The sequence below is a fragment of the Mus musculus genome, chromosome 15 (genome assembly GCF_000001635.26).
Source record: "Mus musculus strain C57BL/6J chromosome 15, GRCm38.p6 C57BL/6J".
Lineage (NCBI taxonomy): Eukaryota > Metazoa > Chordata > Mammalia > Rodentia > Muridae > Mus > Mus musculus.
The window spans coordinates 92,503,098-92,523,713 of NC_000081.6; the positions used below are offsets into that span (position 1 = coordinate 92,503,098).

At 39.9% G+C, this 20,616-nt stretch overlaps 1 protein-coding gene and 1 long non-coding RNA gene across 3 annotated transcripts in view; one reads left to right on the forward strand and one right to left on the reverse strand.

The window, feature by feature from the left end:
* Window positions 1–20,616, forward strand: part of Pdzrn4 (PDZ domain containing RING finger 4) — a 375,018-nt gene that overhangs the window by 106,288 nt on the left and 248,114 nt on the right. The window lies entirely within an intron of this gene.
* On the reverse strand, window positions 5,931–7,597 carry Gm52207. The gene is made up of 3 exons (XR_003951625.1): window positions 7,171–7,597; window positions 6,327–6,719; window positions 5,931–6,129 (listed from the first exon to the last, which is right to left on the reverse strand). It is a non-coding gene; the product is annotated as a predicted gene, 52207 (long non-coding RNA).

Sequence of the window (20,616 nt, forward strand, 5' to 3'; positions counted from 1 at the left end):
AACTGAGGACAGGGAACATAACTTCAGGAGGTTACTTTCTAATTGATGTCTTCTTTGGAGGCATGTCTATTCAAGTCCTTCACTCATTTTCAAGGAATTTGAGGTTGCCTCTTGTTTGTTGTTGAAATATACGTATAGAAATTCCATGTCATACACATTCTTTTGCTAATACTTTCTTATTGTATCGATTACATTTTTGGTTCCTACCCCCTTTTTGTGTGTGTTTTAAAACTTTTAATTAAGTTTTTGACAAATTCATTCATATATAGAATGCATTCTGTCTATTCCCCAATCATAGCTTTTATTTAAATCCCACTCCTACCCTTATCAACTCTCCTGGCTCCCTACCTGTCCTTTCTCCAGATTCATTCCTTTAGGTTTTCTGTGTGGCCCATATAGTTTAACAAAAGACGTCTGTGTGACTGTTGGATTGGGACTATCGGTTAAAACCTGGTAGGGTCACTAGTGGGTACACTGTCTACCCAATTTATATTTGTTTTGCTACTTCTGTTTTAGTTGCAACTCGAGATTCCAAGGATTTATTCTTTAATTTTCTATTAGGAGCTTTATAGTCTTACGTTTACATACATTATTAACTTGAATTTAAAATACCGGTAAAGGACACTTCCTGGCATGAGACTAATTCTTCTCCAGTCTCTGTAAGATATATTAGTCAGCCGAGCAAAGCAAACATTTGTTGTGACTATTCCATAGTCCCAACGCTTTCTTAGAGTCTGACGCTAAATCAAGTCTGCCCTTAGAGAGCATTGCTAATAAAGAACAGCAGACATGATATAAGTAACTAAAATACAAGGTAAAATGTAACAAGTCCCATGTGAAAGATTCCAATTTTGTTTCAGGGAAGTCAGAGAGGAAAATATATCTTTGGAAGTTGGAAATGATTTATTCATGTTGGTTTTGAAAAATGAGGCAATGTTTTGGCAGAGTTTTCCCTGATCTCAACCAAGATCGGGGAACTCAGTGATTGGTCCCAGCCTAATTATAATCTGGATTTCAAAGTACACAGTATTTTTTGATGTAGACTCTTTTGTAGGGTAGAACAATTCTGTAGGCATGTTTAGCCAAGTCTTGGGAGCCCTCAAAACTTTAATAGATGGTGTGTAAGGTCAAGATAATTGATATAATAATAATAATATTATTATTATTATTATTATTATTATTATTAAAGCATAATAGACCACTTTTCTTTTAATAAAGTAATGGTTTGAGTCAGAATGGACCCAATGAGCTGTTATGGTCTGTCCTAGTCCATGGAGTTGTTTGGGTGACATTAGGATGTATGGCTTTGTTGAAGGAGGTGTGGCTTTGTGGGGAGGCTTTGACATTTTAAAAGACTCGTGTCCTTTCCAGGGTTTACCCTCTATCTCCTCTTCTTGCCGATCCAGATACAAGCTCTCAGTTTTTCCTAGCACTATGGCTTTGTTCCACCATCACTGACTCTAGCCATCTGAAACAATAAGCCCCCACAAAACCCTTACTCCTAAGTCCCTGAGTCATGCTGTCCTCGCACAGCAATAGAAAGGTAACTAATACTCTGATTGACTCAAAGGAGTGGTTGATATTCTTTTATACCTCTGCATGTGTCTAAGTGGTGCCACAAAGCTGTGCTAGTGTTCTGGTATTCTGACAGCTGTAGCCTTGCAGGGACACGTAAGAATAAATGTCTAGGATGAGGAAATTAACAAATACCATGCCAGTTTATCTTAAGAATGTTGATGATGAAGTAAAAAAAATGACCTTAATAATTCTAACTGAGATTCATTGCTTTTAGTCCTTCTTTTGATATGTTGGGTAATATGTATGGTGTGTCCTCTGTTCTCCTTATAGTGAGGCATGATAGCTGCTCAACAAACCACTCATGGTTTGTGTTGCAAGCTGAGCAAGTCGGTTTTGAAAAATGCAAAAACAACTGGAAAGACTATGATTACCCCCCCCCAACATGTAAACAGTGTGTCCCTTAAAGTGACATCTACATTATCTCCTTCTCCCTAGAAGATTCAGGCAACATTGCAGAAGAGGCATCAGAAAGTCTGCAAGCGTCAAGAGTCAGGGTTCACCAACTTCCATTCAACTGCTTACTAGACACAATGTGGCGGCTATACATATGAACTCACAATAGTTGAAACATAATACAAGAGCTCAGGCCAGAGGAAATCTCACCAAGGAGGAGATACAAAGTCCCAAACCTTGGGGAGGAACTGCTAGCAATTTTTAGCTGCCCACAGAAGAGTTAGTTTTCTTTAGGAGTGTGGCTATATTATATATATATATATATATATGTATATATATATATATATATATATATATATATATATGCATCACTAATGGGACCCAATGGGTTTAGAAAAATCAGAATGGATAATTGGGTGAGTGTGGTCTGGGGGTTAGATCTGGGAGGGATTAGGAGAACAGGATGAAAATGTTCAAAATACCACATAGGGAATTCTCAAAGAGTTAATAAAAATTCTGTTTAAAAAGATTGGTACTCTAATGATATTAAGTATAGTTGTTGACTAGAAATTTTCTCAAAAGTAAGGAGCTAAAACTGTTGAGAACAATATGTTGAAGAAAACATTGATAACAACATTTGGATGTCCAAGGAAAAATTAATATTTTGGAAAGTTTTATCTGCCACTTTGATATTGAGTGACGGTTCTGTTAAGCTTGTGACTTGGGTATTGTGTAATTAATCAAGACAACATATAAAAGATCTGTGCAACTCAATCAATTAATAAATTCCCAAGATACATGAATATTTATTATAAAACCTTACATGAATAAAATGCAAAGTAAATAAAAATATCTTAGTGAAATATAAGATGAAAAAGTCATATATCTAAGTTCAGATTGGCTGTCATACCTGATTCTAAGAAACCATTAAATATTTATTGAAGTTTTTATATATTTGATCATATTATTTCCCCCTTCCTACCCTCAAAACTTCTCTCTCTCTCTCTCTCTCTCTCTCTCTCTCTCTCTCTCTCTCATGCACACACACATGCACACATACACTCTTTTAGAAAATAATTCAAGAAAACAATAAGAACAAAAAATCAAAACAGACAAAAAACAATATGACAGAAAACAAACAAAAAACAAAACAAAAGGCACACACACTCACACAGAGAGGGGAGAGTCTGTTTGGGGTTTTCCAACTACTCTTGGCCATGGGGCAAGCCCCGTTGACATACCTAGGGGTCCACCATTGGAGAAAACAGATATTTTATTTTTCAGCAGATAGCAATAGCAAATAGCTTCATGGTTCAAAAATGGGGCTTTGTTGCTACATGCTATTTCTGGTGCTGGGATTTTGTTTGGTTTGAAGTCACTCAGGTTTTGTGTGTATTGTCACAGTCCCTATGATTTCATGTGTCCATCAACCTTATTATGCCTGAAAGAAGCTGTTTCCTTGGAGATATCCACTATCTCTGGCTCTTAGAATCTTTTCATTTCCTCTTCTACACAGATCTTTTAACCCTGGGGGAGGGGATCAATAAAGACATCCTTTTTAGGGCTGAATGCTCCAAACTTGAGCAAGGTACTCATCTATGGCTGGCCAATAGCAATGTCTCTTTCTCCCCCCACCTCTCAGTGTGAGTATATGTGTGAGTGTGTATGTGTGAGTATACATGTGAGTGAGTGTGTGTGTGTGTGTGTGTGTGGTTTGCCTTTTGTTTTGTCTTGGTGGGCTTTTTGTTTGTTTTCTGTCTTATTGTTTCTTTTTGTCTTTATTTTCATTTTTATTGCTTTTCTTGAATTTTTTTTTTCTGAGAGAGTGTGTGAGCAATATTATTGCTATGTTCCTTAGCAGAGTAATAGTTGCAATTCTTCCTCTAGGCCCATGACCTATCTATTCTCAGGTCCTTGGCCATTTTAGTAGTGTCAGGTATGGGTTCCATCCTATAGAGTGGTGTTTAAAACCAGTCATAAAGTGACTGATTGTGGCCACAACATTTTACCACGATGACACCAGTATATCTTACAGGCAGATCTCTGTTGTGCGTCCCAGGGTTCATAGTGAGCTGAAGCTAGTGATGCCGTGTCTCCTCTTGTGTGTGAAAGCCTCTTCCAGAGCCACGTGTGCTGCTCATGAGTCCTGAACAAGAAGCTTCCGGTTGGGCACCAGCTAGATTTCGTCACATAAGGAAGTTTTGCCTTCAGCCATAGGGCCTTACCATCCAGTTATGAAGCGCAGCCAATAGTTTTGTCCATAAATCATGATGTTTGGGAGGTCTATAGGACCTATTTTTTTCCAGTGACTCAACAGGATGCAAATCATTTCTGGCCGTGGAGATTTTACTTGGTGACATAAAAGATCTAGTTAGAACGTTGTCTCCCGAATTATAGGGCTACCTCATTTCAATTCCATATGTAAATATGGGCACTTCTACAATAGTAGATTTCCATATGGCTTTTCTGAAATCCTCTGGAGTTAGCTGGTGTTCCCTCTATCACTCCATTTACCAATCTTTACCCTGCAGTTCCCTAGTTAATCTTGCTAATTTAGTTACCCCTTTACCTTTTTATAACATTATGTTGTAGTTCCCCTTCCTTAGATGACCCATTCTTCCTTTCTGCTACATGACTAGCTACCCACCATCTGTGGTTATTTGGATTAAAATGTACGTATTAAAAGCTAATAGCCACATATAAGAGAAAACATGCCATATTTGTCTTTTGGAGTCTGGGTTACCTCCCATAGGATCATTGTTTTTAGTTTCATCCATTTAATTATAAACATAAATTTATTTTTCTTAACTGCTGAATAATATTCTGTTGTACATATATGCCATATTTTCATTGTCCATTTATTAGTTGGTGGACATCTGGGTTTTTGCAAGTTTCTGGCTATTATGAATAAGAAGCAGTGAACATGGATGAACAAGAATCTCTGTAATAGAGTGTAGAGTCCTTCGGGGTGTATACCTAAGAGTGTTGTAGCTGGCTCTTATGGTAGATCTAGTCTCACCTTTTTTGAGGAACCATTGCACTAATTTCCATCATGGCTGAACAAGTTATCACTTCCAGCAGCAATGAATAAGGGGTTTCTCTTTCATTGCATCCTAACTGGCAAGAACTGCCATTTGTTTTATTGATCTTCATCCCTCTGGGTAAGGGAGATCCCATATCTATCACCCCATACTAAACTCAATTCCAAATAGATCAAGGACCTCTTGGTAAGTCCAGATACCCTAAACCTGATAAAAGAGGAAATAGGGAATATTCCTGGATTTGTTTGACCCAGAAAGGACATTCTGAATATTGATATCATAAAGCACTAAAACCAACAGTTAATAATCGTATCCTTTGCACAAAAGAGTTTCTGTATGGTAAAGGACACCATTGTTCACGCCAAGTCACTAAAGAATGGCAAATAAAAATCTTTATAGTGTCTACAATATGTAAATAACAACAACAATAACAACAAAAAGGAACATCAAAACCCAACACAATTTGAAAGTAGGTTTAAAAACATACTTCTTTTCATTAAAGTTACTCATATTGACATGCAAAACTTTGTTTCATGTTAATTTAGTAAATTAATATAATTTTAAATATTTTATATAGTAAGAATCAATAGTTATAACCTGTATGAACAAGAAGCTCTTTGGAGTACTGGTGGTCTGGTGGTAACAAAAGCTGGAGTTCCCTTGGGAAAAGTGTACATTCTTTTTTCCATTGTTTCAGACACGGTAGGAGGGGAAATAATTTTAAAGTGAAATACCTCATAAAATGAAGTTAGATTTGTCCACTGACTTCAAAAGATGCTGTGACATAAAAGTACTGCTGTGTCCTCTCTGCTTAAGGTATGTGACCACAAAAGGAATACAACAGGAGTTTGTTTTAACATTTACTTTTAATTTTCTCAGATTGAATTTTCATAAACCAATGATGAAATGAATGCCGTGTGGGTGTAAAACGGATAAATTTATCACACTAACTGAAAAAGGTGTTCACTAGAGGTTTCACTAAAAACTATACCTCTAACCATTTAAGTCCTTCATAAACATGACATTTAACATCTATTGAGTGTTTCATGTGTCCAGTACCATGAGGTAGATATTCTTGTAGTACTTCCTAAGGAGCTTTATTGCTGGGGTGATGAGTCTGCGAATACAAAATCACAATGAAGAATCTGTGCTAGATGCATATAAAGAGCATCACCACAGAACAGCGAAAATGCATTGCTCTGGAAGAGTTTAGAAGGGCGTGAGCTAGTTAAAAGGGTAAATAAATATGTGAGGAAACACTATAAAAGAAGAAACAGAACATTACACATACATCGGGGATTTCAGTTAACTCACTGTGATTGGAGTGAATGGCCCACAAGTCACAAGGTTAGAAAGGAGTTGGCAGAGCAGGGAGTGACCATGCCAAGCGGCTTAGGTGTCCTGTCCACAGTTGGAGATTGTTGATAAGGTCTGAGCAAATTTAAATTGTATTCTGTGCCGCCTCGGGGTGATGAAGTGTTTCTTCCTTCTGCAAATATTTCTTGAACCTCTCTTCTGTGAAAGGATACGGCTCACTGCGGGAGCTATGAAACCAGGCAAGGCATGTTGTGTTCCCCACCGGCTCAACTGTGCTCTTAGACTGCCAAGGGGCTCCCTTGACGCTCTCATACAAATACTGACAGCTCTGAATAGAATGGCTGGCTGAAGCACTTTCAGAGTTTCAGGTTATCTTGCAGTTGCCATGACCTGGGTATGTAGAAAAAGATGGCGCACGAGTAACAATGGTTTGTAACTAATCTCGATGAATGTCTTCAGGAAAGCTAAACAATAAAAACTCAGTGCTCAAATATAAGATAAAATAAAACAAAACAAAAATCAAACAAACAAAAAACAAAACGATGCTCTCGGACATCCGAAACGCCAGATCTAATCTCATTATCTATGAAGAGCTTTAACAATCCTTAGGACAATGTGACCCATGACAATAGTAGGACTCTGGACACAAGTTCTCTAGCAAGATGGGATTCAGGTCTATTCACGTTCTCAGGCTTAGTAACTGTCTCCAGGAAAGAGCGTGCACAAGGGTAGTTTGTTGATATTCATTTAGTGAACATGGACCTTTAAATACACCAAACCCCTCAGAAATGTATTTCATTTTGAATGGAACCTGGTCATTTCACATGTGTTGTTTTGATACCTGTTTTATGAGCATGAGACCTGGAGAATGGAAACCAAACAAGATGGAGTGTGAGAGGGGATGGCTGTGACGTCCACGCATGGTCATGTGACAGAGTCTGAAAGCATGGGAGACGACTGTGACATCCACGCATAGTCACGTGACAGTCTGAAAGCGTGAGAGGGAAGCACTGTGAAGTCCACATGTGGTCACGTGACAGAGCGTCTGAAAGCATGAGAGGGAACGACTGTGACGTCCACGCATGGTCATGTGACAGCGAGTCTGAAAGCATAAGAAGAGGGTCAGCTCTGTGGGATCCGCCAGTGGTCGTGACAGAAGCTGAAAACAAAACATTGGGTTTAGTCAGTGAACGTCATCTGGTAAATTCAGTAGCAGATTGAACAGAGGAGCCGGTGCCCAGCTGAGAATGCAGAGACCAGCATGGGCTACACTTTCCACAGCAAAGCCATGAAAGAAAAGAGAATGGATGAGCCACACCACCCCAAAAGAACAGAGTGTCTGGAGAGCGCTTGTGTGCATCTCAGTGGGGTAGATATCAGGGTCTCAGACGTTGAGGAAATGAGCCTAGTGTAGGGGAATGGCAGGTGATTTATCTGGCTGAATGGCAGTTTCAATTCTACTCGGGATAAGAGACCATAAGCTCTTTTCATTGATCATGGTGCTTCTGTCTCTGGTAAGCTCACTGTTATCAATTCTTTCATGTTATGTCCTACCGAACTTTATTTATGTGCTTTAAAGGGAAACAAAAAGAGTTCATGAGATCAGAATTAATGATTCCAGATGCTCATTGGTGACGATGCTCTGATAAGAAAGATATAAGCCAGCTTAACCTAATGACTTCCATACTTTTTTTTTCTTTAAAAAGGAATAGTTTATATAAGGAAGATCTGGAGATGACTGATGACGAGTTTAATTCCACACCCAGTTCAGGGGCTGCTGATCAGGCAGTCAGCGTGCAATGTTTGTAGGCTTTTTCTCCCAAAGACAGGAGGGGTCTAGATAGAGCCCATACAAAGAATTGCAGTGACTGGCCTTTATAGTTATGAAGGCTGAACTCTAAGGATATAACTCTATAAACATGAAAAGATGCTATCAGCATGCCACTGTATTTGCTACGACAGACACCGTGATGAGTGAAATGAAGTGTGAACTTAGAGGCATAGGTAATGCTGATTTCAAGTCCTCTGACCTCTTAGGAAAGATGGGAAACAAGCAGGTCTTCAGGACAAGTTGATGTGAGCAGAGGAAGAGAGAGAGAGAGAGAGAGAGAGAGAGAGAGAGAGAGAGAGACAGAGACAGAGACAGAGAGACAGAGAGAGGCAGAGAGAGACAGAGACAGAGAGAGAGCAAGCGCCAAATCTTGGTTGATAACATACCCAGTGTTCTCATGGGTATGACTTGCTTCCGGTGACTGAATGCATTTAGTTTATTAGGGCACTTTAGAATCACAGAGGTCTCTCGTGTACTGTCTCCTTGCTCTCTTTTGATTTTCTTTTATCTTGCGTTCTTTTCAGCATCCACATTCTCCCCAGTGTTCCTGGAGTCCATTCTCATGTTAGTGTCCATAGTTAAGGAATTCCACTCCAAGAGTCCGGAAACCTGATTCTCAGCCCCTTTGCAACTAAGATAGGGCATAGACATTTGCTCAGCCATGGAGGAGATTCTGAACCTGACATTTTACCAAGCCCTAAATCCTAGCAGCAGAATCAGCCAAGTCCACTCAGTGGTCCTTGTACCCCGGTGTGGAGTCCTGGTAGTGTTGGAGGGGTGGTTCTGTTATTCAGTGACAGAGACAGCAAGGTCCTCATGAATATGACTGAGAGATGTGAGTTGGATATGGGTTGGGCTGCCCATATCACATTCATTTCTGGTCCAGCTTCTCTTGATTCCTCAGTAATTCTAAAACCAACCCATTAATTCTTCGGACAAAATGTCTCTTCTGCCTAAATCAGGAGAGTTTCCCATTGGCTTCAAATAAAAATCTCATCACAAGATTTTAGGTTGAGTTATTGGGGGGGGGGGACTTTTCAAGCCAGCACAAAGAATTTAAACTGCACTGAGTTCACAGTGATTTGAAAGAATTCTGTGCAATTGCAGGGTGTTATCTAAGTGATGCCTTTTGAAGATTAATGTCAGCATCACAGAGGTGAATCATTTGAGAGTCCCTAACTGGTGCTGTGCTCTGGATGTTGCTATCCCTCAAAGTTCCATATCCCGAAGGCTATGTTCTCCAGCCATACTGCTGGGAATGTGAACATTTAGCAGATGGGGGGTCTCAGGAGAACGCTTCAGGACACTGTAGGTATGTATTCAAAGGTTTGCTACACACTCTCATCATTCTTGTCCTGCATAGTCATTGGAAGCCCAAAGCAATGGGGAATGTCTGATCTTATACTGGAAACCCTACAGTTTGCACTAAAGCAAACCTTTCTCTTTATAAATTATCCAAGACTTTTTCTTTTCTTTCTCCCTTTCTCCCTTTCTCCCATTCTCCCTTTCTCTCTCTCTCTCTCTCTCTCTCTCTCTCTCTCTCTCTCTCTCTCTCTCTCTCTTTCTTCTTCTTCTTCTTCTTCTTCTTCTTCTTCTTCTTCTTCTTCTTCTTCTTCTTTTTTGGTTTTTTTGAGACAGGGTTTTTCTGTGTAGCCCTGGCTTTCCTGGAACTCACTTTGTAGACCAGGCTGGCCTCGAACTCAGAAATCCGTCTGCCTCTGCCTCCAGAGTGCTGGGATTAAAGTCGTGTGCCACCATGCCCGGCTCTCTCTCTCTCTCTCTCTCTCTCTCTCTCTCTCTCTCTCTCAGTAATGGGAAGCCAATGAATATGGGCTAACAAATGAGAAAGGATCTATAAGAGAAAGATCATACCAACTAGGGAACTAGTTTGTAGGGGAAAAAGGGTTAGATTGAGTTTAAATAGATGAGATTATATGTAAACCTAGACAATAGCAGAATGGTATTCAACCAAGATTAAAAGAAGTTAAAGTCAGACCTTAATAACCACAAGGTGTGTATGCCTGATACTTATTTCTATCATGGAGACAAATACCTGGGCCATGCAGTGGTTTGGTTTTCTTTATTTTTAGCTACAGATCACTTATTTTATTATAGATCACTTTATTAGGGAATTTTAGAATCAGAGGTCTCTTGTGTACTATCTCCTCGCTTTTGATTTTCTTTTATCTTGTGTTCTTCTCTGCATCCACATTCTCCCCAAAGTTCCTGGGCTTCATCCTCATGTTAGTGTCAATAGTAAGGAATACCACTCCAAGAGTCCAGAAATGTGCTTCTCAGCTCCTTTACATAGACATTTACTCAGCAAACACATTTCGCAATACACATTCACATCTGAGTTAGATGGAATGTCTACTGAGAGAGAAATACTATTAAATGAACTAGCACCATCTTCTAATGTCCTCCTTATAGATTAACCAAGAATTTCCTTGTATAAAGCACATAAAAACAAGACATCCAAACTCAATGTTCATATTACCCAATGCAATGATGGAAAATGAAGTTATAAAAGAAATGGAATTTGAGTACTCAAAAAGTACCATGATTATCAGGCACCTGAGTGCCCTGTTTTTATACTAACAAGTCTTCTCAGAAGTAATGGGGCTCTCATAAACACCATGGAACCCCAAGTATAAATACGGAACTTCCCTTATGCTGCATTGGAAATCGTTAATCTGATGGATAAGTGTTTTACACCCTGCCACTTAGACATTTAAGGATGATATTATTCTAGCAGGACATTCTTCCAAAACACCCCAGTAAAAAAGAAAAACCCCAAAAATGTAACTATATAGATCTTCTGAAAGAAAGACCATGAGATCTCAAACCATTTCAAGGCAACCAGCAACTCCCTGATGTTTGGCTCCATCACTGTTGACTACTGCAGTTGGTACAAGTTATACTCCATGGTCCCAGATACAAAGCCCAAAGAGTGGTGTGAACAAATGCCTTGCTGCTTTGTCACTGACAGATTGCCTGGCCTTCTCTTAGCCTCTGCTTCCTTATCTCTGTAAGCAAAGGCATCAAGAAGCATCCTTAGGAAAGTGCTTGCAAACAGAACTATGGTCTAGGAAATAAAATTGGCTACCAAAGGGCATGAGCAGATGCTACTCCAAGAGACAGTTGTAATCTTCACAGCAGAAGCTGAGAACAGTTGCTACTTTCCTTAAAGGTCATTGCTCATATCCCAATAGGAATGTGTGACGGAGACACAATGGGGACCTGTTGCCATTGTCTAAGATGGCACCTACCCTTTCTAGCAGCTATCTGTTTGCCTTTTAATATAATTAGGCAGACCAGATTGGTATTTAGTCTTGTTCTGACAACAGCAAATTAGGCTTAACTCTTTAATTACAATGAGAAGGAAATCACCTTTCTGATATCCTTCAATTAGCTCAAGCAGCTGTTAAGTTATAATTAAAATTTCACATGGATCATTTGAGTTCTTGGAATGTTTCCATTTAATAACAAAACATTTGCATATATGCATTCGGTCTTCGACAACCTTTTCAAATCTGTCAGTGGTGAACCAGGAGCATGGATACTGTATTAAACACAATCTTTGTAGTCTCGGAGCAGACAGCTGGGTCCCACAAAATGAAAAATGGAAATAGAAGAAAGGGATCAAAAAGTATTAGTGCCTTTGAGTTTTCTGGAACCTGTTCAGAAAAGCAAACTTTTGTTTCATTTGTAGTTACCCAGGAGGGAAGAAAAACAGTAATCAGGAGAGAGCAGTTATTCAGTACTTTCTATGAGTCTCATTATTCCACACAATGACAAGCTATCCCATTGTGACTTTATACATGGCTCCTTGCCTTGAATTTTCAAAACTGTGCATACAAGAGGAAGTGTTACAAGTGAAAGTTCTGTTTCTGTTTTAGTTTGACAATGGAGCTGAGCAAAACTTCATCTCCTTAAAGTTGCTTTGGCCACAGTTTATCTGATACAATTACAGGTTCTACTGTATGACAAAAGAATACACATACTTTAACTATATTTACAACTTAGGTGTTACAAGTTTTAAAAATACTAAATGCTGGTTAAATTAAAGGGGATTCATTTAAGTGGTCATAGAAATTCTTTTCTGTTTGAAAACCTGGCATTATGGCCTCCAAATTAAATGTCAGGGAAGTAACTAAAGCATGGGGGTAGTTAAAACTACTTTAATCCCTTTTTAGATGTAGTTTAAATGTTCTGCTCTTTGTCTTCGGCAGAAAGAGCCAATAAAATTGTGTATTAGTGGCAATGTTGGGATATGATAGGTTTTATGATCTTATATTGATGGCTTGAAGCACAGGCTTTATTCAAGCTTATTCATTGATAGCCTACATTGACAAAAGGAATTCTGTATTGGCTAAGAACCTAATGGTGTCTTTCCCAACCATCAATCTGTATTGTACACTATTGAATTTCAACCACCACAATAATTGTATCTCTGGGAATTAAAGAGTGCATGTGGAGAAGGAGGAGAGATGAAAGAGCAGTGCCTGATGTCCTAATTACAGCAGTGTGCACACTTTGGGGGGCTCCCAGCTGTGAGCAGCACATTTTCCATCTGCCTTCCCTAATTTTATTATGACCTTTCAGAACTGATTTCATCTGGAAGAGAGTTGGCTCAGACACCTTCACTGGGTCAGTTTTCTCTTTGAAGGACTGAAAGGAAGGATCAGTAACAAGTGGCATTCTGGCAGAAAAAAAAATTGTCTAAGTAGTACCCGCTTCTTTCAGTGGGAGCCTGCATTGCTGGGTGATTGGGAAATTGCACTGCTGAGTGATTTAAAGGTTTAGTTGAAGTGTCATAGCTTGGGGACCAGGATTGGATCAAAATGCCCAAGTTTAGAGGCTCTTAAGAAACTGTTTAACACATTTTTATATCTTACAGAAATGAATAATGAATCCTAAAAGGTGATTTTATTTTCATTCTAAACTGTAAGAAGATTTCTCTCACCTCTTTCTCTACCTCTCCCCTCACCTACTCTCTCTCTCACGAACACACATGCATGCACAGGTATATACCCATCCTACTTCAGACCATGTATTGAACGCAGTGTTTAATTGTGTGCACATGAAATACTTAACTCCTTAATTATCCCAACCGCCATTTTATCTTGCAGTAGACGTTACATGTAAGAAAAAACTGAGCCCATACAAGGTTAATAGTGATGAAGAGCAGAGTCAGAAGTAATTCTAAGTGTGTTCTTTTGAAGTTCATTTTCTTGAATAATACACTATTATATCTGTTGATTATTTACCTGGACAACTTCAGCTGGGCCTCAGATTTAACTAGGAGCTAGGGATACAAAACGAAGCAAAAGAATGTAGGCCTTGACCTCATGCTATTGACAGCATCAGGATAACTTTCTCTTTTGAAGCCAACTTCACACGTTGGAGTAATCCCTACAAGTTGAAAGGCCTGAGTATCCACAAAGCACAGGAGGCCTGTGGTAATGCCAGCATGTTTGTGTTTTCTGTAAGGCAGTATGTACACACACTCTCTCTTGGCCCCACTAGCCATGACTATCTGTTTAGGGAGTAGCAATGCAGCCCTTACCATGTTCCAGCACCCAGCGGTTAGGCACAGGATCAGTCTCCATCGCTCTTAAGTTTCCTCTGGCTTATAGCAGACTGCATCCCACATAGGCACTAGCTTAGAGACAAATCCCCTGTCCAGATGCTTTTAGAAAGCAGCAATCTATGTGGAAATCTGAGAGCAAAGGAGTGATTCTTTTCAGTCTTACCAAGGGGAAAGGTGATTCCACTTTTCCTGGCACGCTTCAGGAGCAGAAGTAAAGGAGAATGGAAAGGTGTGGCACTTCCAGCAACTTGTGCTTCCGGAAGTTCTATTCTGTGCAATGTGAATCTGTACTTCCTGGTAATGCTTCAGGAGGTCTGGTTTCTGAGGTGTAGGGAGAAGACAAAAGTACAGCTCCAGAGGCCAGTCTACTGAACAAAATTGTGCTTGGGTTGCCAAAACTCTCATACATGAGTATTCCAGGTCCACCCTTTATTCCAATGTATAATCAGTCATTTCTTTCTTCGTTGTTCTTATTAATCAACCCATCATTAGGAGGTCTTGGATTGAAACTCTATAATCATCTAGGAAATGTCCCATATGGTTCTGATCCATCCCCAGTCTATGACCCATCCCCAGTCTATACATGCAGTCTGTACTTCCCTGCAGTAGGAAGGCAGGAAGCTGGGTTAAGAAGGCTGGTTCATTTTCCCCCAAATCACTCAGCTAGTAAGTTAGCAGAAACAGGTGTTGTGGGACTTTCAATATGAATTGGAAAGGGTTTTGCTTTTGTTTTGTTTACTGAGAAACACAAATCCACAAGTGTATCACATATGTAGACACCATCACCTTCCCACTGCCTATGTGATATGTGTATGAGTTAAGGTAATGTGAGCACTCAGACAAAGCTGGTATATAATTCTTCTTTTAAGAATAGCCTCTTACTACAGATTATTTTTCATCTGGTTTCATTACTTAGCACTTCTAAAATGCATTTTTTTGCTTACCAAATTTATTTAATTTAATTTAATCATTTAATTTACTCTTTAAGGACCTGGAATAGATTGTTATTACAATTTGGGGTGTTTTGGTTTTGTTTGTGTTGTTGTTTGTTTATTTGTTTGAGGCAGGGTTTCTCTCTTTAGTTCTTGCTGTCCCACAACTCTGACCAGGCTGGCCTCAAACTCGGAAGTCTAACTGTCTTTCTGTTTCCCAAGAGCTGGAATTAACCAAACCTGGCTTATTTTTCAAAATTTGAAACATCACCTATGATACATGTCATGTTTATCCATATTATTTGTGGGGATTCCTTGGTTTTATGATGGATTTTTTCGTTTCTTTTCTAGCTTGGTTTTGTTTTGTGGTGTTAGGAATTGCAGGAGATTTGATGACATTGTGACCCCCGAGGTTGTGTTATTTACTGAAAAAAATATATATATATATATAGATATAGATGTGGTATGGCTCAGCCCTTAGCACACATCTTTAATCCCTCTGGCTAGAATACGACACACTTTTAATCCCAAACAATGAAGGTAAAATTAGCTTGTAAAAGGAAATGCCCACATTTGAAACTGATGTCTAATTGAGTGGCAGACAACGTGAGGAGCCAGAGAAGATTTGACAGAATAGGATATGCTCAACTCTCACAAGAAGAGATGGGAAAAGAAGCTACTTAAGATGAATGTGCCCAGAAAGAGAGAGGGATAGACGAGAGAGAGAAGAGAGGGAGGAAGGAGGTAGTCTTACCAGGAAGGAAGGAGTTAATTTTACCAGGACAGTGATAGTCAGATTGCAGACAAAGAACAAGATAGACAGAGATAAAGACAGAACAAGCCAAAGAATGAGAAAGAGCCAAAAGATAAGAGCAGATAACCAGAGCTAGTTTGAAGCCAAGCAGAACAGTTTAGTCAGAGGCTAAGATTGAATCAAGCGGCTTGGAGAAGAGTTTGAGCAAGAGCAACTGAGTTGAGTCAGCCAGCCAGAATTCAGAAAGAGCTAGAACAAGGAGTACGAGCTTATTCAGCACTAAGTCTCAGAGGTTCAAAATATTCTAGGTCTAGATTTACAGAAGCTAGAAGCTTCCAGGACTAGGCCTAGGTTAGCAGACTGAGATAGTATGCCTCTGAGAATGACAACCACATCAGGTGAAGAATACAAGTTACTGTAACCGTTAGAAATTAAAGTTGGAGTCTCGTGCTGAGCAGCCCAGGTCGTGTTTGTTATGTTTCATTGCTAACGTATCTCAAGCCCTGGAGTTTTTCTGAGCTTTGCATTACTTTTATAGGAAACTGTCGCTGACCTTTCTCCATGTGTGTTTTCAATCCTATAATTAAAACTAGAGGGTTATCCTAATAGAGCTCTCTCTTTTATGGCTGTTAAGTCAAACCTTAAGAATACTGTTAGGTGTGTTTACACATTCCTACTGTACTGGCTAGTTTTGTGTCAACTTGACACAGCTGGAGTTATCACAAAGAAAGGAGCTTCAGTTGAGGAAATGCCTCCATGAGGATCCAACTGTAAGGCATTTTCTCAATTAGTGATCAAGGGGGAAAGGCCCCTTGTGGGTGGGACCATCTCTGGGCTGGTAATCTTGGTTCTATAAGAGAGCAGGTTGAGCAAGCCAGGGGAAGCAAGCCAGTAAAGAACATCCCTCCATGGCTCTGCGTCAGCTCCTGCTTCCTGGCCTGTTTGAGTTCCAGTCCTGACATCCTTGGTGATAAACAGCAGTATGGAATTGTAAGCTGAATAAACCCTTTCCTCCCCAACTTGCTTCTTGGTCATGATGTTTGTGCAGGAATAGAAACCCTGACTAAGACACCTACTTAGTGGGAAGCATTTTGGAAAGCATAGGTCACACAACAGGCACTCTATCTCTGCATGCAGTGCATAAAGAATACATCTCTTTACTGTTGGAAACACTACTAGGATCCCTAAGATACAGCCAAGTGGAAAACCACTTGTTTAGTATGATCAAGACAAGACAAAACAAAACATCCCCAACTACCTGTTGTATATTTTTCATAAGTTTAATAAAGCCTAATTGTCATGTTAGTGGAAAATTAAAAGGAGCTTCATCAACATTTAGCTACAAGACCTTGTAACTGACTATAGCCGTGTCAAGAAAATAAAACTACAAGACAAAAAAAAAAAATCTATTATCTCACAGAAAAAAATACACAGTCCTTACTATCTAGATGTAAGTATGCATGCAAATGTGCATATGTGTGTCGATGCATTATGATGCATGTGAAGGCTCTTTCATGCACACTATGTTAAGGACTTTGGAAGAGTGTTCCATAGGTCTTTGCCTGGCTTTAATGCAGAGCTCCTCTGGCTTATCCCTGTGCACTGTGCCATCTTCAGTTGCATGAAAGGCTTGCATGCTCTTCTACAGATCTGGGTCACAGTTTTCAGCTTATGATTTTGCCCTTTACGAACAATCTCTGAACAGAGGCAAAAATGTATAAACGATGAATTCATTATAGAATTAACTTCTCATTAACCTCATTCTGAAGTTTATATTTTATTCTACTTAATTTCAACAGAAAGCCATTGAGAGTTGTATTAAAAATTTATTTGAAACTTAGCTTCTGGTATAACATGTCAAAAAAAAAGCAACATTTCTGCACAAACTCCATTTTTTTTCTATTTTTACTTCAAACATTTGGAATAAGAGCTTGTCTTTAAAATGGAACTGAGCTTGCTCATTATGAGTTATGGATGTTTTAGTGATAAAATTTGGCTTCCTGGAACAAATGGGTGTTCCAACCTGATTTTATTAGTGCGGCTGAACATTGCGGGACTAAAGCAAGGAAATTCCTGCATATTGCCACAATCTGACGCAGTATGGATCATAAACTTTTCTATTTGTATTTTACTGGTGGACATGAACGGCGCGATCCCATCAGGAAAAGGAGAAGGGACCCACAGCTGACACGTGGGGACGGTACATCTTGCTACGGAATGTCACATAAAGGTGAAGCCTTTAAACAAGAGGCCCCTTGATTTAGTGTCTTTAATGTTCCCCGGGAAGGGATGTGCTCTGCACATCATTAGTGTGACAGGGTGAAGGGCCAACTCGTTTCTTCTGTTCCCGTGGAAAGAGGATGAATCTGGCACAGCTCTGATGTCAGAACCTCCATCACCTTTCTCGCAGATGATGTAGATTTTAATTGTACTCCGGGCCGCCACGCGTCGCACCAGCTCCTACGTGACATTGAGATAGATGAAGCCATTTGTTGGCATTATCCGAGCCAGCTGTGTGCTTGGCTGCAGCTACAGTAGGCATTTTTATCTCATGCATAATCCTCTCATTGAGAAGGGATCACAAGCGTCGGAACCATATGGCAAATAATTTTATTATGATCAAAAAAGGACTCTTGAAACTAGTTAAACAGAAGAGTCCTTGAAATTCAATCAGAAGAACTTTGATTTTTCATGTCACGCCATCATCCTAAATTAATTGTTAGTGCTGCCACAAGCAAACAGAACCAAGATTCCCACCCCTTGCAAAAGGACGATGGGCTTTCTCATTATTTTCTGCTACTCAGCTCTTGTTTCTGTTTTCTCAATTAACGGGAATTTGCCTGGATCAATATCAGAAGAGAGAAAAAAAAACAAAACAAAACAGGATTTCAAAACCTAAAGCTGGTTTCTAATTAAAAAGGGTAATTTTAAACAATGTTCCAAATAGCATAACAACACGGAAGATGAGGCAAGCTTCAGTGAAGATCCTAATTGCTACTCTTAAAAGCAGCAAAAGACAAGCCGTATCTTTTTCCTCTAAGGGAGGAGAGTCTGTTTTCTGTTGTGTTTTGTTTGTTTTTGATACGGGGTCTCCTGTGGTCACGCTAGCCTCAAGCTCTGCATGGAGCTGAGAATGATCTTAAACTTCTGATCTTCCTTAATCCACCTCTCATCTGCTAGGATTCCAGGCAATCACCTCCATACCCAGCGCAAGATAGCAAAGAGTTTGTCCTTTTGCCACGGAAGCTGTACTTTTAGCCCATTTTTGTCAACAGGAAGAACCAAGTGCAGCTTTTCCACACCAAGGCGTTTCCTTCGCATCCCGAGGAGTTGCCTGGATCAAGGCTTCCATATAAGCATAAGAATCAGCTGCCAGGAAACAGAGGATTCCAGTTGCGGGGCGGGGGCTTTGGAGGCTGCTGGGAGCTCCTGAGTGGCTGCTTCCTACCCACATTGCTTCTCCATTAATTGGTTTTTATTAATCACAAGGGATTTCAAACTTCCAGTTCAAATTTTACATGGCCACAAAAGGGTGATTTGCCCAGTCTCTCCTTGTCTGTAATGCGTATACTCTCTTCTTTTATTATCCTGTTTCTTTCCAGAGGAAAGAATATGGGATCTGAGCCTTATGGTACCTGCTAGTGATGGGGAGGAATTATTAGCAAAGTCCATGCCATAGGGCAAGAGTACATGCTATCACAGAATCCAAATATTGCGGCTACTATACCTTGAGACTAGACTTTTATTTGGTATTTTATTGACAAATAATAAAGCTAATAATTGTACTGGAAGAGGCATATAACTACTCAATCTACAGAAAGTTTAATTTCCAGCACTAAATGCCCAAAGCACTTTTCTTTTTTTTTCTTATTACAGTCTCTTATGGCCCGAGTCAAGTAGCTGGCTGGGATGCTAAAAATGATTTAAAGTATGTGTGTTTTGGTTTGGTTTTGTTTGTTATTTAAGAGCATGTTTGAAAAATATGCTTGGCATAAAATACTCCAATGATTCATTCTATAAACAACTACAAAATCTCAGTGTGGACTCTTGATGGTGAAGCCACACTGCCTGTGTTTAGGAGGTCCAAGGTCTGTGAAACAGAGCTGTGCACACCAGGGCAAACGCTCAGTAGAAAACCATGCCATCTCCAAGCAGGTTCAGGGAGAGGACAGATAAGCATCACTCGTCATTCTGGTGACAGCGTCGGGTCAGTAAGTCAGCAAGTGGTCCCCACACTGACCACACTGGGTCCTCCTGCCGGTCTGTTACCGAGTAGTTGTTGGTGTGAATATGACTTTGCACATCTCTATGGTCTTCTGCCTTCTGTCACCATCGAGGGAATACATGGAGGTTTGATTGCTCTCTGTTGGGGGCTTACAGTTTCACTCAAGCAAACCTTGTTGGTATGGAACACCCTATACACTGCCAGTCTGATATTTGACCAGTTTTTTTCTAGGACTGCTCTGGTGCACTTTAGAGAACCTCCAAGACTGTTTGATGCTGTCTAATGATGACGGTCCAGTGTGCTCTCTGAATGTTTTGCTGAGTGGTAGAACTTGAGTTTTGATAACATTACCCTATCCACTTTCCAAGAATTCCACCGGCAGGGCCTGAACACTCGAGACTTGACAGATTATCCTGTGATATGTTACAATTAGCTATGACTCCATATTGTTCCATGTTCCATTTATTCAGCTGGTGGGAGCATGGAACTCCCTGAAGGTACATTCCTTGTGAGCTTTCCTGGTATCTTTTCAAAACATAGAATTAGGTTTTTGAACATCACTAACAGCTTTCTGAATTGCCGACTCCCTTGCCTTATTGGAGCTGGAATTTTATGAAAGTCTCTACTGAATAAGTTAGCTTGGCTTAGACGCTCATATGTACTCACGGTAGTGTCTGGGTGATGGATTGCCTTGTCACCGTCTAGCCAGCAAACCAAATGGACCTGTGGGAAGGGATAGCATATGAGTGTGACACGGGGAATCACAGGTGTCAGATTATACAGTGAACAAGAGAGAGGAGAAAATTTCCATTAGGAAATGCAGGCGCCTTCTAAACAGGCACTAGGTTACACTTCTAGAGAAATAGCACTGGAAATAAGAAGGTAGGTCCTGGATTTTAGGAAGTCGTTAAAAATATTTTTGTTTTTAACTACACACAGTGAGGTTTCCTCA